Genomic DNA, 17,530 nt, shown 5'->3' on the forward strand with positions numbered 1-17,530 from the left:
ATGCTAGTTTATTTGTGACTAGTTTGCAACCAGAAATTTGAGTTATTATTACTAACATCTAACCACTTGCGTGACTCAAAAAGCGCAGTTTCTACTAGTTTCTATGTCAGCTAAAAATAAGTTGTCGTTACGTTGTAATGGCAAACTGAAACAACTTATTTTTCCATAACTTGAAAACTACTTTGTTTTCAAGTAAACAAAGTTGATACAAGGTACGAATTTCACAACGATTTCAAAACTGTCGAGCAGAAATCAATTTTAATTAACTGTTTTTTTATGCGCTTTCAATCTAAATCTGTTTATGAAGACATGAACAATAAACAACGAAAAAACCTTATGTTCGGAATGCTCAAAATTAATCCAAGTAGAGTGATTTCTCATTATTTTATATTCATATATCATGATAATTGTAATATCACAATCGATGGTCCCTACGACTTGGAGTATGAGGAAGTGCCGGAATACAATAAAATTGACTTTGAAGAAGTCAAGCGTAGACTAAATATAATTAATTGGCAAAATGTATTGAGTATAGAAGGAAATGTCGACGACGAAGTAAAAATTTTTTATCAAATTGTAAACAATATATTATCAGAAACTTTACCGAAGAAAAAATTTGAATAGCAAATACCTGTATGGTTCAATTCACAACTGAAACATTTGAAAAATAGAAAGCAAAAAGCACACAAAACTTACAAACAAGAAAAAAGTGACGCTCATCTTCAAAATTACTTAAACCTCTGCAATCAACTCAAAATAGCCATAAATGCAGCACATGAAGAATATAAACGCAAAGTTGAAAACGAAATTAAGACTTGTACTAAGAATTTTTTTAACTACACGAAAACTAAACTAAAAAGCAACAATTTTCCTTCTCAAATGCATCTCGACGGACATGTAGGAAAAAATAGTACAGAAATCTGCAAACAGTTTGAAAACTTTTTTCAGGACGTATATACATCGTATTCAGAAACTGACCGTGACCGTGAATACTTTTCTTTCATACCTGCTTTTTCCAACTCCATCTCTGTAAACTATCTATCAGAACATGACATTTCGACAGCACTGGAAAACTTAGACGCCTCAAAAGGGCCTGGACCTGACAGTATACCACCAATATTCTTAAAAAATCTAGCTGAAGAACTCACACTACCACTACAACTACTTTTTAACTTATCACTTAATAAATGTACTTTTCCTAAAGCATGGAAATCTTCTTTTCTGGTGCCAATATTTAAATCTGGTTCAAAATCTAACATTCGGAACTACCGTGGAATAGCCATTATCTCTTGAATTCCAAAATTATTTGAAAAAATTGTAAACGAAAAACTTTTTCAACAACTGAAGAACGTAATAACTAACGAACAGCATGGCTTTTTCAAAGACCGCTCAAGTACAACAAATCTCTTTGAATTTGTGACATTCACGCTGAACGCAATGGACGCTGGCAACCACGTAGAAACTCTTTACACTAACTGTAGCAAAGCTTTCGACCGTATTTACATACCATTACATTTACACAAACTACAAAAATATGGCATAAAATATACTCTTCTGGAATGGCTCAAATCATACTTTACGAACCGTGTACCGGTAGTTCGCTTCCAAAACATAAACTTTGAGCCAATTAATATAACATCTGGCGTACCTCAGGGCTCTCACCTAGGGCCTCTTCTTTTCATTTTAAATATAAACGACATTTCCTTCATACTCAAAACTCTAAAAGTGTTTATATATGCAGACGACATGAAACTCTTCATGGAAATTAAAAATATCAACGACGAAATCAATCTATTCCACATTTGGTGCTGCAAAAGTCTACTTCAATTCAATGTAAAAAAATGCAACTCAATAACTTTCAGTAGGAAAAACGAAACCCATTCGGTAGAGATATTTTTAGGAAATCAAATAGTATAAAAATGAAAAATTGTGCGAGATTTAGGTGTAATCATGAACTCCAAACTAACATTTGTGGAACATTATAACACAATAATCAATAAAGCAAACATGCTGGGCTTTATCAAACGCTTCAGTCATAATTTCCAAGACCCATATACTATAAAATTGCTATATAGTACATATGTCAGACCCATCTTGGAATATTGCAGCCTAGTATGGAATCCATATAACATTATTAACGAAGAACGCATTGAATTGATACAAAAACAATTTCTTTTATATGCACTTCGTAAATTAAACTGGATAGCATTTCCTCTACCATCATATGAAGCACGCTGCATGCTCATCAATATTCAAACACTTAAAGAACGCCGCGACTTTGCAATGATTTATTTTATCAGCGACATTATTTCTCAACGCATTCAATCAGCTCCATTATTATTGTAATTAAATTTTGATATACCTAGCCGTCAACTACATTCCAGAAATTTATTTTTAGAAAAACAAGCTAGAACAAATTATGCAAAATACAGTCCAGTCAATCAAATAATGCGCCATTACAATCAATACTGCGAACATCTTGACCTTACTATGTCAAAAAAACAAATAAAATCTCAGCTTTGTCGTAGAAATAATGCGTAGTATGTAAGTGAACACTGTAAACAATTTATATGTATTTATATGTTTATATCTACATTTGCTTGACGAAATAAATAAATAAATAAATCCCTATATTGTTTTCTTCGAGTTTATAATAGTGCATAGAACAAAAATGCCTTTTATTATTTTCGCCAAAAAGTAGTTTTGAAAAAAGTAATATTATGGTTTTATTTATGTTTTCTACACTTCGGTTATGAACTGTATACCACAATTTGTGTACAGAAGAATACCATCTTTGTAAAGAACACCAGAAAATTTGTACTTTGCATTCGAGCAAGAAGGGTTTTAATTCCGCAGAAATTTCCTGCCTTGTCGCATTAGAAAAGAGTTCAGAGTTCAACCGTATAATTTGGTTTGAAAACACTATCATCTATTTTTTGTGAGCAGTATGAGTGCAGCTTCGGAATAAAAATGTTTTCTACGCCTTATGGCAGTTGTATTGAGCTCGTTGTTTTGAAACAGTGCAAATCTTTTGTTGACAACCTATAGTTATGTTTTAGATGATGTTCATGTCGTCTTTTTAAAAGAAAACTTTTCTCCGACGATTCCAGCATATTGCGGAACAAACTTGAGTACTACCGAATAGAGCTAGACTAAAATGGCTCTAAACTAGTCATGACGAAATATAACTTCAACAAAAAGTTTCGTGGATCCTTATTCTCCTCTCATCTAATCAAACTTATCCACCTACCTCTAGATAGTTGATTTGGTTCAGCTTATTCCATTTACCACCATGCGGCAACACGGAAAAGCGGAACTGAATTCTATCTCTGCTTTCCGCTTCACTTTTGTCGGCTAAGCGACCTTGTCCTGACAGCAATCTCACACACATACACAAATCAACTAACACACAAAAAAAACAATCCGGATGGGCTAAAAGTTTTCCTTTCAGAATACTTTGGTTCTTGCCTCGAGACTTATCCTTCGCACTGGCACAAAATCATCCCTAATCACTTCACTGTGAGCGTTGCGCGCGACATCGAGAAGAAGAGATTTTTTTCTCCGCTGTATTGATCGAAGACCAAACTTTTCTTCAATTCCAATAAATCAACTTTTTTCTTCGGTAACGCGTTTGATACTGTGAGTGAGTGGGTACAATTATCGCTGACAATGTTATCCTTCGGCAGAATATCGCAATCGATCTCACTTAGTGACACTTTGAGCGGTCGAGCCTTGTGACATATAAATTATTCCGTTTACTACTACTGTTCACTTGGATGAATAGGAAATGTTTTTGCCTTCGCCAGATGGATGAAACTCATTAGCGTCCACCACAGTAAGCGGGGACGTTGGAAAATCACATTCCGCCGACGCCGTCGGTTGGTTGGATGCCACCGCAAAAATGCATTTCCGTCAGCATTCCAGTTCCGGGCGAACTTATGGTTGACGCCGCCTGTTCGTGCGCTCAGTGCTCAGATTGACGGCGTTGCGTTTTTTCTTTTTCGTTTCACACGGTCGCGGCTCGTCTGATCCTCCTAGCAGGCTTCCGGGCATCACCGTACGGACAGCGCCAGTTGTTTAACCAGTGTAAACTGAAATTGGAGAAAGTGGAATGGGAAAAATATTGGTGTATTCTTGTCGAGTGGGAAATGAAATGCGAGATGTTGGCTGGCTGCTCGGATGGAGGCGGTAAAAATAGCAAGTGTTTGTTTATGCTACAGCTTACGTTTGTTACTTCCCAGTTCGAAGAGAAAGTTGGAAATCGTCGTTAGCTAGAGGAAGTGGAAAACTTTCTGTTTAATCAAATGAGATTAAACATGCTACCAGGACTGAAACCTATTGCTTTGCATAGAGTAAGAGCCCTTAACCGACTTACCGACTGGGGGGCAAATTAGTAACATGATTAATGCAATAGTCGAGTTGCAGCAGAAGTCGACAAGTGGAACTCGTTATTGGATTTGCCCATTTGAAATCACTTCCTAGATTGGTCTAGTTCGTTTGGATTGTTTCATTCGGATTGAAAACCTGATTACGGTACAAATTTTCAATCATCGCAGAAAGCAAAGAAAAAACTGATTCGTTTTGACATAGGTAGAGCTGGCATTAACCTAGTTTCTCTTTTTACCCAGCGGTACCCGACGAAACCGTTCCAACTGAAACGTTAATATTTTTCAATGACATCCGCTGCTGTACTCTTGTACCCACTAGAAAATAGCAAGACTAACCGTCGATTAATTTGCCATCAGCGAGTAGTAAAGTATTCATTATCGTTGTTTTGAATCTGCTACGGGGACAAAATGAATGCACTTTTCAAATCATCGTTGGTTTGAGATCGTTGGCAGAAGGTGATAAAGAGTCATCCGGTTTCCATCAGCAGAGGTTTATGGTGGTTTGCACTTTAATCAATGAGTCCATTCATAAGCTTTTTGGTTTAAAGAGAATATCGACAAAAAAAACTCAATCAAATTATATTTCTTGCCATGTTTTTAGTCGATATTCGAAATCAATTCCATTTTATGTCAACGAAAGCAGCTTAACGATTGATGTGTTTTCCATGATTAGGCTTAAGGGAAAAAATAATCCTAATATAAATTTATCCTCTGTTCAGCAGAGCTGCGGCAGTTACCGGCTTGGGACTCGATTATTTGCTAGCCGGTTGGAGTGTGAGTACAAGCATATTCATAGTGTCTGGGTGTATGAGAAGGGTTTTCCGACAAGATGCGAGATGCACTTTATTTTCACACTCTCTGAAGTGTGACTGCAAACTAGATAATTCGACAGTAGAAAGAGTTTAATCTTTCAAGAGGATGGGTTTGTTTTGTGGTAGGTTCAGAATCTTTAATTCAATTCAACATGTTTCCGAGAGTGTGCTCTGGAGGATAAGCGCCCGGAGATGTGCTAGTTCGGGGTGAAGGAAAGTGCACAAACGAGTCAGAAATAGTGCTATGTTTGTATATATTTTCCTCTATTTGGTCATTCTCAAATCAACACGGGCAGATATTCGATTCTACAAATGAGCAAAATGAGCAATAAGTGTATTTTCATGTTATGATTATACACCATGATTAAAAGTCCTCGAATCGTGAATTATTTGGATGTATTCTGCTAAAATTTAGGTTACGTTACGGGTTTGTTTTCATTTGCAAAGTAGTTCAATTGGTAAACCCCTTCCCCGGTTAGGAGTTAGCTACGGGTTCGAGTCCCGTCCCGCATCTAAGTTTTTCAATCTGTTTTCCCCGTTAGATACTGATCATATTTAGAACTAGCTCAAGACGGCTCTTCGTCTTAACAATGACTAAAACACAAATTGTTATATTTTGTAATCAAGTACACGATATATGTCATTTAAATAGTTTTGTACTCACTTTTCTCGGAGATGGCTGAGCCCATTTCCATGAACTTAGATTCCTCTGGTTCCGGAATTACAGGGTATATGTTAAAAAAATATTAACAAGGGCACTAACTCTTCTCACAGACGGAAGATTTTCATAAACTTGTATTAAAATGAAAGGCATAATTGTTTCATACAAAGTTCCTGAATTTTATTTGGATCTGACATCCAGTTCCGGAATTGCAGGGTGATTGGTTTAAAAATTCCATTTTCAAATCACTTACTCACCTTTCTCAGAGATGGCAATTTCATACAGTTTTACAGAACGGTGATGTAAAACACGAAAATATATTTGAAAACTGCTCAAATCAATTCAAATGGTTGGGCCTTGTTAGTTGAAGGCCAAGTGAACCGGCTTTGGCTATTCCAGTTCCCTGTTTCCAGTTCCGGAAGCACCGGGAATATTGCTCACAAACTCTAAAATCGAGCACACTTTTCACAGCGAAGGCTTGATCTATTCTCGTAAAATTAGATTCAAATGAGAGGTCTTATGAATCCATACGGAATTCCTGAATTTTATCCTACTTTTGGTTCCGAAAATACAGGATTCAAACATTTAAAACCTTCATATAAAGCTCCCTGTACTTACATGCGCTGGTACGGAAGAAGAAGAAAACACAACACCACCTCTACGAACGAAGCGCACAGCGTACTGCGATTGATTTCTTACACGCGGTAAAGAAAATGAAAACCTGCACCGAAGGTCGGTGTTGAAAACACTAGCGAGTAATTGAGTTTGAGACAAAACACAGCCACTCTGCAGGAAGTGTGGCTGAAGCGCAACAGATGCGTCACAATGGATTGAAGTGTATTTGAAAAGACATACGTCGGACTGCCAGTCATATGATAATGATTATAGCAATGAAAAAAATACAATCACAAGCTAAACTTATGTTGCTGATTCATTAGTATATAGCATGAATTTCATATACAAAAGAAAATTTAATATAAATAGTTCGTGTGATTTTAATCAACCAGCTTGAATCAAAACAGTCATTGTCTCTATAATCAATATTCCGATGCCGATTTTTTTTTATTTAAAAGATATTTTTTATTCAGGCCTATTTGCGTACAAGCTTTACGTGGCCGATTGAGCCGATTTTTTGAATAATTTTTTTTTGAGTTGGATCTCGTTATCACCCTTTTTCTGGGAGGAGAGGAGCTTCCATTTTCCTCCTGCGAGGATTGAGGGGCAGCTTGTTCGTGGTTCGTCTCGTCATACATTGCCGTGGTATTGTTGTTGATTTCGTTGCTAGTTGCTATAGATGCGCCTTGTTGTACATTGTTTGCAATTGCTGGTTGGTTGGAGGGTAAGTTGTTAACTGCAGCTGGTTCTATAGGGGATGATGATGGATTCGTTGAAGGGGATGCTTCATTGTTGTTGGTGGCTGTCACAGGTGTACTGGGGTTACTTGGGGTTGGTGAGAAGGAGGCACCGTTGTCCTTTGGTGTAGTTGTCTCCTTGTCCAGTTTATCACATGGCTTACCGTAGTGAACAGCTTTTTGGCAATATTGACATGTGGCCATCTGATTGTCATAGGTAACAAGTGATTTGCTCGGAATTCTTGTATCTTGACCGAAAACCACATAAGAAGGTATAGGCCTCTTCAAATGTATGAGTAATAAACGTACGCCATTTAGAATACCGGGGAAAAAATCTTCCACTTTTCTTTTTCGATAGAGAGAATCTTTCCGTATTGAAACATAGTTTTGCGAATATATGAATCGGTAACGCTTGAGGGATGATCATGCACACGCACTTCTATAGCACTATCTTCCATATATACTGGAATGTTGTACTTAATGTTCTCGTGTTCCACATAATGCACATTATTATTGTCTTTTGCGAATTAAATTGCATCCAACTCTTTATAAAACTGGATGTAAACAACATTATTTGTCTTATTGCATTAAAGTAAATGCACACGTTTAATGTCAAGATGCATTTGCTCCTTAAGCAAACCTTCAAGTTCTCGTATCGAAGGTCGAATTTTGCACTGCCTGAAGTCAACAACAATTGTATTCTTTCGTGTCGGCGGTAGCTTTTGTTCGTTTGGTTCACTCATTTAGAGGTCGTTCTATTGTTCACTACACAATACTGTACTTGGTTTCTTCTGTCCCGAACGTAAGCGGTTTTGTTTTATCGACTGATTTGAGATGTGAAAGCGAACTGTCCGATTCCGATTGATATTGTTGCTTTTCTCATAGTGAAAAGTTATGCACTCGCTTGCAAGGGTGGCTCAACTCACTCATGAGGCTCTTTTTTTCATTTTTCATAGTTCACCTCATGATTTACTATGCAATCCGCAGAATTATGGTAAAGATAAAACTCATCGCAGATCTAGACAAACACAATCACTCATACAGAGCATCTCTGATACCAAATTGTGATAGTATTGATGGTTCTCAATTTTGATTTCATAGTACGTAACTTTCATCCCGAGTTTTTAAAAGTGAGTACTGATTTTGCATCACCGTACTGAGCTACGCCGATGAGTGCATGTTTACATTACAGAGCTGCCAACACAACCAATATTTTCGGTTTTGTTTTTTTGCTGGTACTCAAAACGATCACAACCATTGATGTACGGAAATAGCGTATACGATATACGATTAAATTTCTTTTTTTCAAGCTACACACAATTGGTTACTGAACCGAACACGATATACAGCATACGAAAAAAATGTGTTGAGAGTTGAATTGAAATGACATAGATTCGAACATCGGGTGCCCATGGCAACTCTGGAGCATGGGATTACAAATCGTCCCTCAGTCAGCTCTAATATTTGACGTGCGCTCAGCGCTTATCTGCTGATTGCTTGACACTATGATGCAGAGGCGATGTTTTCGCTATCCAAATGGTTGCCCAGTTACTCAACTCGCTCATCGATGCTACTGGAACCGATTAGCACTGATAAACTAAACTCCAAACTTACTGATGATGAAGTACATAAATGATGATTGCCAGCCTTGATCACACGGAAAATCGAGTAGTAAAAATTGACCTGTAGGGCCAAGTGTCATATACTATTCGACTGAGTTCATCAAGCTGAGTAAATGTCCTTGTGCGTGTCAAATAATCTCATTAGGTTTTCTCGGAGATGGTTAAACCGAATATATTCATTTGCCTTGTTATTCTATACGGAATTTTTGAATATAGAGTAAAGCGTGTTAAAACGTTTCGCTCCGACTTTTGAAGCAGCGAAACAAAAAGCGTAAAACAACTACTGGACTACTCCAATCGGTAGTCATTGTCAGTAGACGGCCAAGCAAACTAATACACAAATAAAACATACCATTTATATAAACCAAATAAACTTGATGTGTTTGATCCAAAGCGGTTGAGCGCAATTTTCAAAAACGAGCGAACAGTTCAACTAGTGCTTGTATGCGAATATTTGAATTTTGTGTTTTCTATCATCTATCGCACAATCTTTGACATTATTTCTTCATTCGGAAGGTTTAATGTCATATTCGGGTTTGGGTTGGAAATTGAAGTTTCGAGTATCAAATGAAGTATATTCCGCAAATATATTACGATTATGATGAATATTCGTGGGAGAACAGTTTTGACTCATAAATAATAGTCATGAGAAGACAAAATAATTTATTTCATGATTTATTAATTCAGACAATGATATAGGATTTCTTTCCATGTTTGTTATGAAAAATTTGATAGAATCATGTCTGACAAAAAGATAGAACATTTGATGAGAAAAGTTTTGAATTTGTCCAATCAAACTTTTTTTCAAATCTTATACTTTTTATACAAACGTTTTCTATACCAACATATAATAAATTCAGAGGAAAATATATTATTTTCGAATATTTTTTATAGGTTGTTTTTATTCCAACTGGTTAGTATTTGAAACTCACGTTAAACAAAGAGTAAAATTTCAATGCCCTTGGCATCTTAGAGCTTAACAAGTGTGCCTTAAAAATAAATATTATTGAATAAAAAAGTAATATTTCAGAACAAATTGACTCAGGTGGCAATCTTCCTGAATCATCTGAAAATTGGAGACTACCGGTTTTGCATTGTCACTTTATATGACAGTTTTGACGCTGTAACTCCGGAACCGGAAGTCGTATTAAATTTAACATTAGCCTATGAGGCAATAAGACCTTTATTTTAAATCAAAATTCATCTTTAGAGTATTTCACCGCTACTTTCAGTGTTTCTGGAAGTTTGTATATTCCTAAACTATCATTTCCTAGAAACCAGAAAAATTATCTGTCAGTTTTATGGAATTTGCATCTCCTTTCACCACCACTGAAAAGAATGCTAATGAAATTGAAAATTTTCCACATATCACGCTGTATTTTCGGAACCAGAAATCATATCGAAATAAGATTCTGGATGTTTTTAAAGAATTTCAAGACCTTTTATTTGAATTCCTGTTTTAGAAAATCGGTTAAGTGATCTCCGAGAAAATTGAATGCATTTTTATTCTTTAATTTGCACATATTCTGTACCTCCACAACCGGAAATCGGATCCACATCAAATTCAATAGCAGACTGTAAGACCTTTTATTTCAATTTAAGTTTGTTGAAATTATGGAAATCGTCAGCAAATTATATCTAGGCTTTTTCGGAACGTCGGTTGTATTGACAAATGAGGAATATATTAAGTGAGAACGTTTTGAATTTTACTAAACAGTTTCTTCGGGTAAAAATTTATTGAACCTTATCGATTCACTTGAAGTTGAAAAGTGAATTGTATATTTTATATAAACACCAAAACAAATTGGTTTTTGCAGGTGACTTAATCCCTCATACGATGCAATTTTATTTGCCAAATGACGGAAAATTTCATTTGTATTGACTGAATGTTGTATGTGACTGAATTTTGATGATTCTAAGGGTGAAGCCAGAGTGGGCACGACACGCGACGCGATGCGATGCGGATCTAAATTTCGTTCTTTTGATTCCAGCCAAACTTAACAAGTATTTTAGGGTAAACACGAGACGTTACTTATGGCGTTTTTCATTAAAAACACTGGTGGCGTGGATTACTCTGGTTTTGCACTATCGAGCAGAAATCGCAATGAAACACCGTCAGAATGTTGCGTTTCTGCTCGAAAGGGCAAAACCAGAGCAATCCACGCCACCAGTGTTTTTCAATGAAAAACGGCATTAGTGACAAGCGATTTTCGGTTCAACAAACCACGAAGCAGTACGTGCTCCGTTTTTCACGCGACTAACGAGCGAACAAAGGTTTCCTAACTTTTTTTTGTTATGGCGGAAGAAGATAATTTGATTGATATCAAAACTCTGATTGAAGCAGTTTTTCAACGGAATGCGCTTTGGGATCAACAATCTCGAGTTATCTCGATGAAAACAGTTTATACTTAAAAAAAATAAATTTGCAGATGAAAATGCTAAGAAAAAATAGAAACATCTACGCGATGCTTTAGGTTGGGAGTAAAATTGACACTTGTTCACAAGAACCCAGTTCCATTGTTGCAAAATTGTTGATCCCAAAGCGCATTCCGTTGTAAAACTGCTTCAATCAGAGCTTTGATATCAATCAAACTACCTTCTTCCACCATGGCGAAAAATAAGTTAGGAAACCTTTGCTCGCTCGTTAGTCGCATGAAAAACTGAGCACGCACTGCTTCGTTGTTTGTCGCACCGTCACTAAGCATCGTCTCGTGTTTACTCAAGAATAGATGTTAAAGTCTGAGGACAGAGGGCCCCGTGTTGAGTTTTAAATCGACCACGTGGCTCCCTCAATTCCCTTTGCGCATCGTAATTCTCTTGCACTCTCTCGTATATAAGCAAACTGTACCGAGTTGCCAGCATACATTTTATTATTTTGATGAGAAGTTTTATCACATTAATCTATCGTATGGGTTGGACATTACATGGAATCCAATGAACAATGAAAAAATATTCAACTTTCATAAAGATTAAATGTCTGTGTGTTTGGCAGCCTTGTCGAGCCAATTTTATTTCTCTCTCCTTTTTTCAGAATGCTATCAGGAAACCAAAGCGAAAAAAAAATGGTGGATGCATTGAAACTGACTTTGTTTCACAGAAAAATACAAGACTTTATTTATATCGCGATAACATATATGTTTTTATGTACTAATCGCATCTAAATTAAATTATCTAGACTTTGTCACAGTAGATTTATGATACAAGCCTTCAAAGCCGAGATATTCGATGAACAAGTAGAGGTATGCATTTCTGAGCGTTCCAATTTTCAGCAGTTCTTCAGTCAGAAAAAATACAACACGACCGCTAAACTCAATGAAACATTCTGAAAATTTCACAGAATATTTTCAACTAAATTTCGAAGACATTGTCAGGTGGGTTTTTCTATATTTTGCACCGTTTCCAAGAAAATTTAATTTGAATCGTGAAAATAGCAAAAAACCTACCACTTTACGGTACTGTCCTCATCCCTTAAGTTTGGCTCTGACTCCACCCAAATTCAGCAGCTAGAAGTTCTATATGACTTCCGGTGAAACTCTCAACGGGTGAGCACGTTGCATCGTGTTAGTCCGGAGAAAATTCGAGTATTTCGCAAGAAAGAAAGAATTTTCAGCCGTACTTTGACGATTCGACGCAGCCACACAGCGAGATTTTCGCTTGTAGTCAACTGAAAAGAAAGTCCAATGGATTATAAACGAAAATTAACTGGCAATATAGCCTTAGTTGCTGTGCCATCAATTCGGCGTCATCTCAAGTGAGGTGACGCCAACCAAAAAAGAAGAAGAAGAAGAAGTTCTATATGGAAGATCTATAATAGAACAGAAACTGGAACAAACGTATTCCCAGCAAGTCGTTCTAGTTTTATTTATTCGAGCAGTTTTTCTGTCAAATTTAAAACTGGTCTACGATGCCGTTCGATTTTTTGTATACTTGAGACACGAGCAGCCGCCTGCTATGACGTCATGAAACTGTGCCCAGCATCATTCTGCAAAAACCAAAACAATGAAGAAGAATGGCTAACAAAAAATTGGATATTACAAACTACTTGTTCATTCAGTACCCTTTACCACACTTCCCCGCAAATTATCGATCAGAATATCATCACTACGATAAGGAAATTAAGATTTTACTAGATTTGAAATGCTCGAATGTTTGTTTACTAACTCTGAGCGCTCTGATTGCCCACCAAATGCCCCAGATGTTGGTAACGATAGCACTTGCTGGATCGCCCTATCTTTGCCACCGGGCTGGACACGAGTAAAACACTGCTGGGGCTGCCAGTTTTTCTTGTTATAAAATCCAGATTTAAATTTTGTAACTGACATAAATTATGCATCTAGAACTAGAACACTCCTGAACATGCCCTAACTCTCGTAATTTCCATTTAATTAGCAAGTGCGACTGTATGACCATACACATACCAAACAGATGTGTGCTTCGGTGGCTTAGTCGATTAACGGACGTATTTTGTGATTCAATGATTTTCGGTTCAACTCCGTATCCTAGCCGTCGCTATCCGTATTCCATTTTTTGCGTCTTACTTTACTATGGGACACCTTTTCAAAATTCACTCCTAACAAGAAAGGGTAGAATTTAATCGTAAATATAGTAAACAGGCATTAATGTATGATTATAAACCATGAGTATTTTCAAATGATGAATATGAGAGAGACACATGTTGTTCAAGACGGTCAATTTAGTCATTTAATCAATAATCAAAATGCATTCTTATCATTGGTTTTCTTGCCTATAGCGTACATATGGTTGTGATCAATAAATCGTTCTTTAGTATAGATCCAGTTATTTCTCTGCATTATTCGCCCACCCTTTTTTATTTCAATGATGTTCTTGTACATAAATTTGCGTGTAGGGATGTCGTAATATCGATCGATTAATCGAGTGATCGATTAATAACCCAGATAATCGGGTAATATTTAATCGAATAGCTTAAAACTAATATTAAACTAGCTTAAACGCAAATTTCAATCGATTAGTTTCAAAATTATACTCGATTATTGAATAATCGAGTAATTCGAAATTTCCGACATCCCTATTTGCTTGAACTGAGACGCTCCATTTATGTATTTCTGTAACATGTAAAATTACAGGGTTTTTTCGAAGTGTGTGCATACAAAAAAAAAACCCAAAGTAATGTATGCACAGAAGAAGCTGGGACCTTATTTGTGAGATATTGCAAACATTATCGCACATACGGTACATATATAATCCATTCGGCAAACGAATTTCGGTAAAATGACCTTTTTTTTAACCACCTTTCTATCTCTCTTAAATGCCTTGAAAGCGAAAGGAAAATCTAATGTCGTTTTCGCTTGATGCCAAACCTAACCCAGTTTCCACCCTAACTGCTGTCAAACCGTTTGTTTGAAGCTAGTTTCGAGATTGTTATATCAGGTTTGCTCAAACCCCCGTTGGTAAGTGCGTAATCAACACAGTTTCGTGAAAAGTGTTTGTTTGATGGAAACTACCCTGGGTCAGTTTCAGTTTTCTCAAGCGAAAACGACATAAGTGTGTTCTCGCCAGCTTCGAATAACTAATAAACCAATAAAATCCTTCGCAGCAGTCACGAAAGACATTTCGACGTGAGCATTTCATAAGGGCACATAAACCAATGAGAGATTCTCTTTGTTTACTTTCTCTTCTGTTAATAACGCCTAAATTTTGACGTTTACTCACCAAATTTGTACATAGAATGAAAGAAAATATCTCCAGCTTTGTAATAGTATCATACATGTAACGAACAATTGCGTAATAACGCAGATATAATCGAAAGAGAAAGTAAACAAAGAGAATCTGTCAAGTGTTTTAAGGCCCTTTTAAAATGTTCACGTCAATTTGTCCTATGCGTAGGAATAATTGCAACCCACACAAACATTCTCACTATGTTATAAAACCGTAGCAAGATAGAGCTCTTGAAACCTTGGCGTTATACCAAATAACAATCAAGCAGTGCCAATTATTCTCCTCGTGTTAAATCTAGATCTAATAATCAAATTATGACGCCAATGTCGTAAACTTCTGTCCGACGATATTCACGATCGTTACAAACGGGTGCTCAATAATAAACTTGTGCACATTTTATTATGTTCCCAAAATAAGTTCAAACAAACAATGCTGAATCTCAACATCTTGTGAATTAATGAAGCTAGTATAAACAAAACAATCTACTGCGTCTAAGTGTTCAATATTTGCTCATGACGTCATCGAGTCCGTTACGATGAATTTTACCGACGAGTTATCACATCGTATGCGTTATGCCTTCGCCAGGTTTTCAGTAAAATTCATCCTCTTGAAATGCAAACTAATAACCCTTCTTTTTCCTCATTATAAAATGCATCTAAAAACAATCTAATGGCATTCACACTCTGGTGTACGGTGATGATGATGATGATGATGATGATGATGAAAAAACAAACCGATGATGGGCACTAGTGACGTGTCTGGTATCATAGGAGGGACTGGAAAACGTCAGCACCTCTCATTCTCAGTCCCGTTCTCGCCCTTCCATTCCTTTCCTTTTATTTTAGTACATTCCGATGTACACGTTTCCTAATATACAAATATATGTACTACGTCTAGTAGCTGTACACACTCTCGCAGTCAGAGCACTGCGGTGCGGTGAGTATTTATTTATTCATCGTCCAACTCACAGTCGGTCGTTCCGGTTGCAACCGATCCGTTCGGAAAGACACTGACTGACTAACTGACTCGTAGATTTGCGAGTTGTTATCTCTACGGAACGATCACCCAAAATCAGGGAGGATCGTAAAAAGTACTGCAGGGTGATGAAAAATTCACACACACCAAACTTGCTCTCATTCAACATTCTTGCTGCGACCATTTATCTTAGAAAACTTGTGTGCAGCTTCAACTTTTCCACCGCATCTCGGCGTTCGCCTGGCACACAGCATACTTTTGGTGCGGCAGTCAGAACCGCCGGAAGGTGAGAAATTGCGGAAAAATTTGCAAAACATGAACCCATCAGTTTGGTGAGGTTGTTCTCGTGTATTTGATTTAGTTTTTTTTCGTGCTTTTTTGTGACCTTCACTTCCGGCTTGAGTTTTATTTGCTTCCAAATGGTAGACGTGTTTCACTTGGAACTGATTCACTTTCACAGCACTCAAAGGACCTTCGGCAGCTAATGGAGAAGTTGTGCGCTCGGTTTGGGTGTTGCATGGGGGAACCAGTGAAAGAATTTGGCCATATTCATCGCGAATCTTGTGAAAAGCAATTTTGTTCACCGATAAACGATGCTGGCTAGATCTTATCTTATCAAAACTAATATCAAACCATACTTTATTCACTTAGTAGTGAGATGATGTGTCTTTTTTTGCATTTGGATATTCTTGCTTTGATATTCAACTGTGTCGATCGTTTTTTATTGAATTTTACGGATTTCAGTGATAGTTTTCAGAAAGTCACAAAAATATATTTAAAAATATTTTATGTTTTCAATATCAAACTGTTTCGACAGCCGAATTTGAGTGAATTCTAGTATGTTGTACACGGAGAACAATTTGTTACACTTTTTAAAATGGTATAGAATTAGTTCCGAAGGAACACGTGACCGAGAAGTTAGTAGAAAAAAGGGGCGGACGGTGCGCGCCCAGGCAGGATTAGTCGCGAATAAAAACGTTGTTCGGCTTTTTCTCGAAACCAAGTTTTTTCAACTGTCACTCGCATTCCACATGAACCAAACGCAAGGGGAGGACGCTTAGAACAATGTGCCAATCATACATTAACACAATGCGTTGGTGCATGCATTCACCTTCGTTTTCATACAGTTGCACAGTTGAGACACAAAAAGGGCTCAGTTTTGACAAGTAGTTGTTTCATGGGGCACAGAGTGGCACACTTAGGTTCACAGTATATCACGTGTTTTTTAGAGGCACAATATAGTTTGTGTTAAGCGACTCTCCTCTTGACCAAACGGCATTTTACTCGTTAGATGTCTTTCTATGATCAAAACTATAACCAAAAATATTCATTGTATAGGGTTGAAAATCGAAAAAAATTTTCGGCGATTTGATATTTCTCTGTGGAAATTTTTCATTCTAGTTCCGACCATAGCCAAATCGACACATAAAATTAAATTGTTTTGCTGTTTGCTTTCCGATGATTGGTAACCAAGAAATTGTGACACCTATTATTAAATAGAACAAATAGAACGAGTTTGAGCAACTGTTTTCAGAGCCGCCATATTGAAAAAAATAAGAAGGATTTTTTTTAAATTTTATTTGAAAAAGTATAATGTTGAAATATAGTTTAAACAAAAAACGGAATTAAAAAAAAAACACTTTTATTTTGCTTTAAAGAGAAAGTCGGTCGTTTTCATTACCAACATATAACTGAATATCACACTAATAATTTTATTCTTGAACAATGAGAGTTACTCATAACGTATTGCTATATGTTTCTTTCTCTAATGTTGATAAGTTACTAAACGTCCGAGTGCCAGTGAAGGACTCTAAGCTCAACTGTACACTATGATCCTCCGGAAATTTAGGGGGTTGGTGTCCGGCCCTGCGAGCCAGCCGTAAAAAAACTATTGCAACGGAAAATCAGTAATACGAATCGAGACCAATGGCAACGACCCCTGCGACGAAAACTGTGGAACTGCCGATCTCTCAACTTCATCGGGAGCACTCGCATACTCGCCGATCTACTGAAGGACCGCGGG

At 36.9% G+C, this 17,530-nt stretch overlaps 1 protein-coding gene across 2 annotated transcripts in view; it reads right to left on the bottom strand.

Moving 5' to 3' along the window:
* Nucleotides 1-17,530, bottom strand: part of LOC131431423 (potassium voltage-gated channel protein Shaw-like) — a 254,602-nt gene that overhangs the window by 193,549 nt on the left and 43,523 nt on the right. For both annotated transcript variants that reach the window (XR_009229674.1, XM_058597123.1), the window contains exon 2: nucleotides 3,251-4,091. The gene's annotated coding sequence lies outside the window, so the exon portion shown is untranslated. The remainder of the gene's footprint in view (nucleotides 1-3,250; nucleotides 4,092-17,530) is intronic.

The sequence above is a fragment of the Malaya genurostris genome, chromosome 2 (assembly GCF_030247185.1).
Source record: "Malaya genurostris strain Urasoe2022 chromosome 2, Malgen_1.1, whole genome shotgun sequence".
Classification (NCBI taxonomy): Eukaryota; Metazoa; Arthropoda; class Insecta; order Diptera; family Culicidae; genus Malaya; species Malaya genurostris.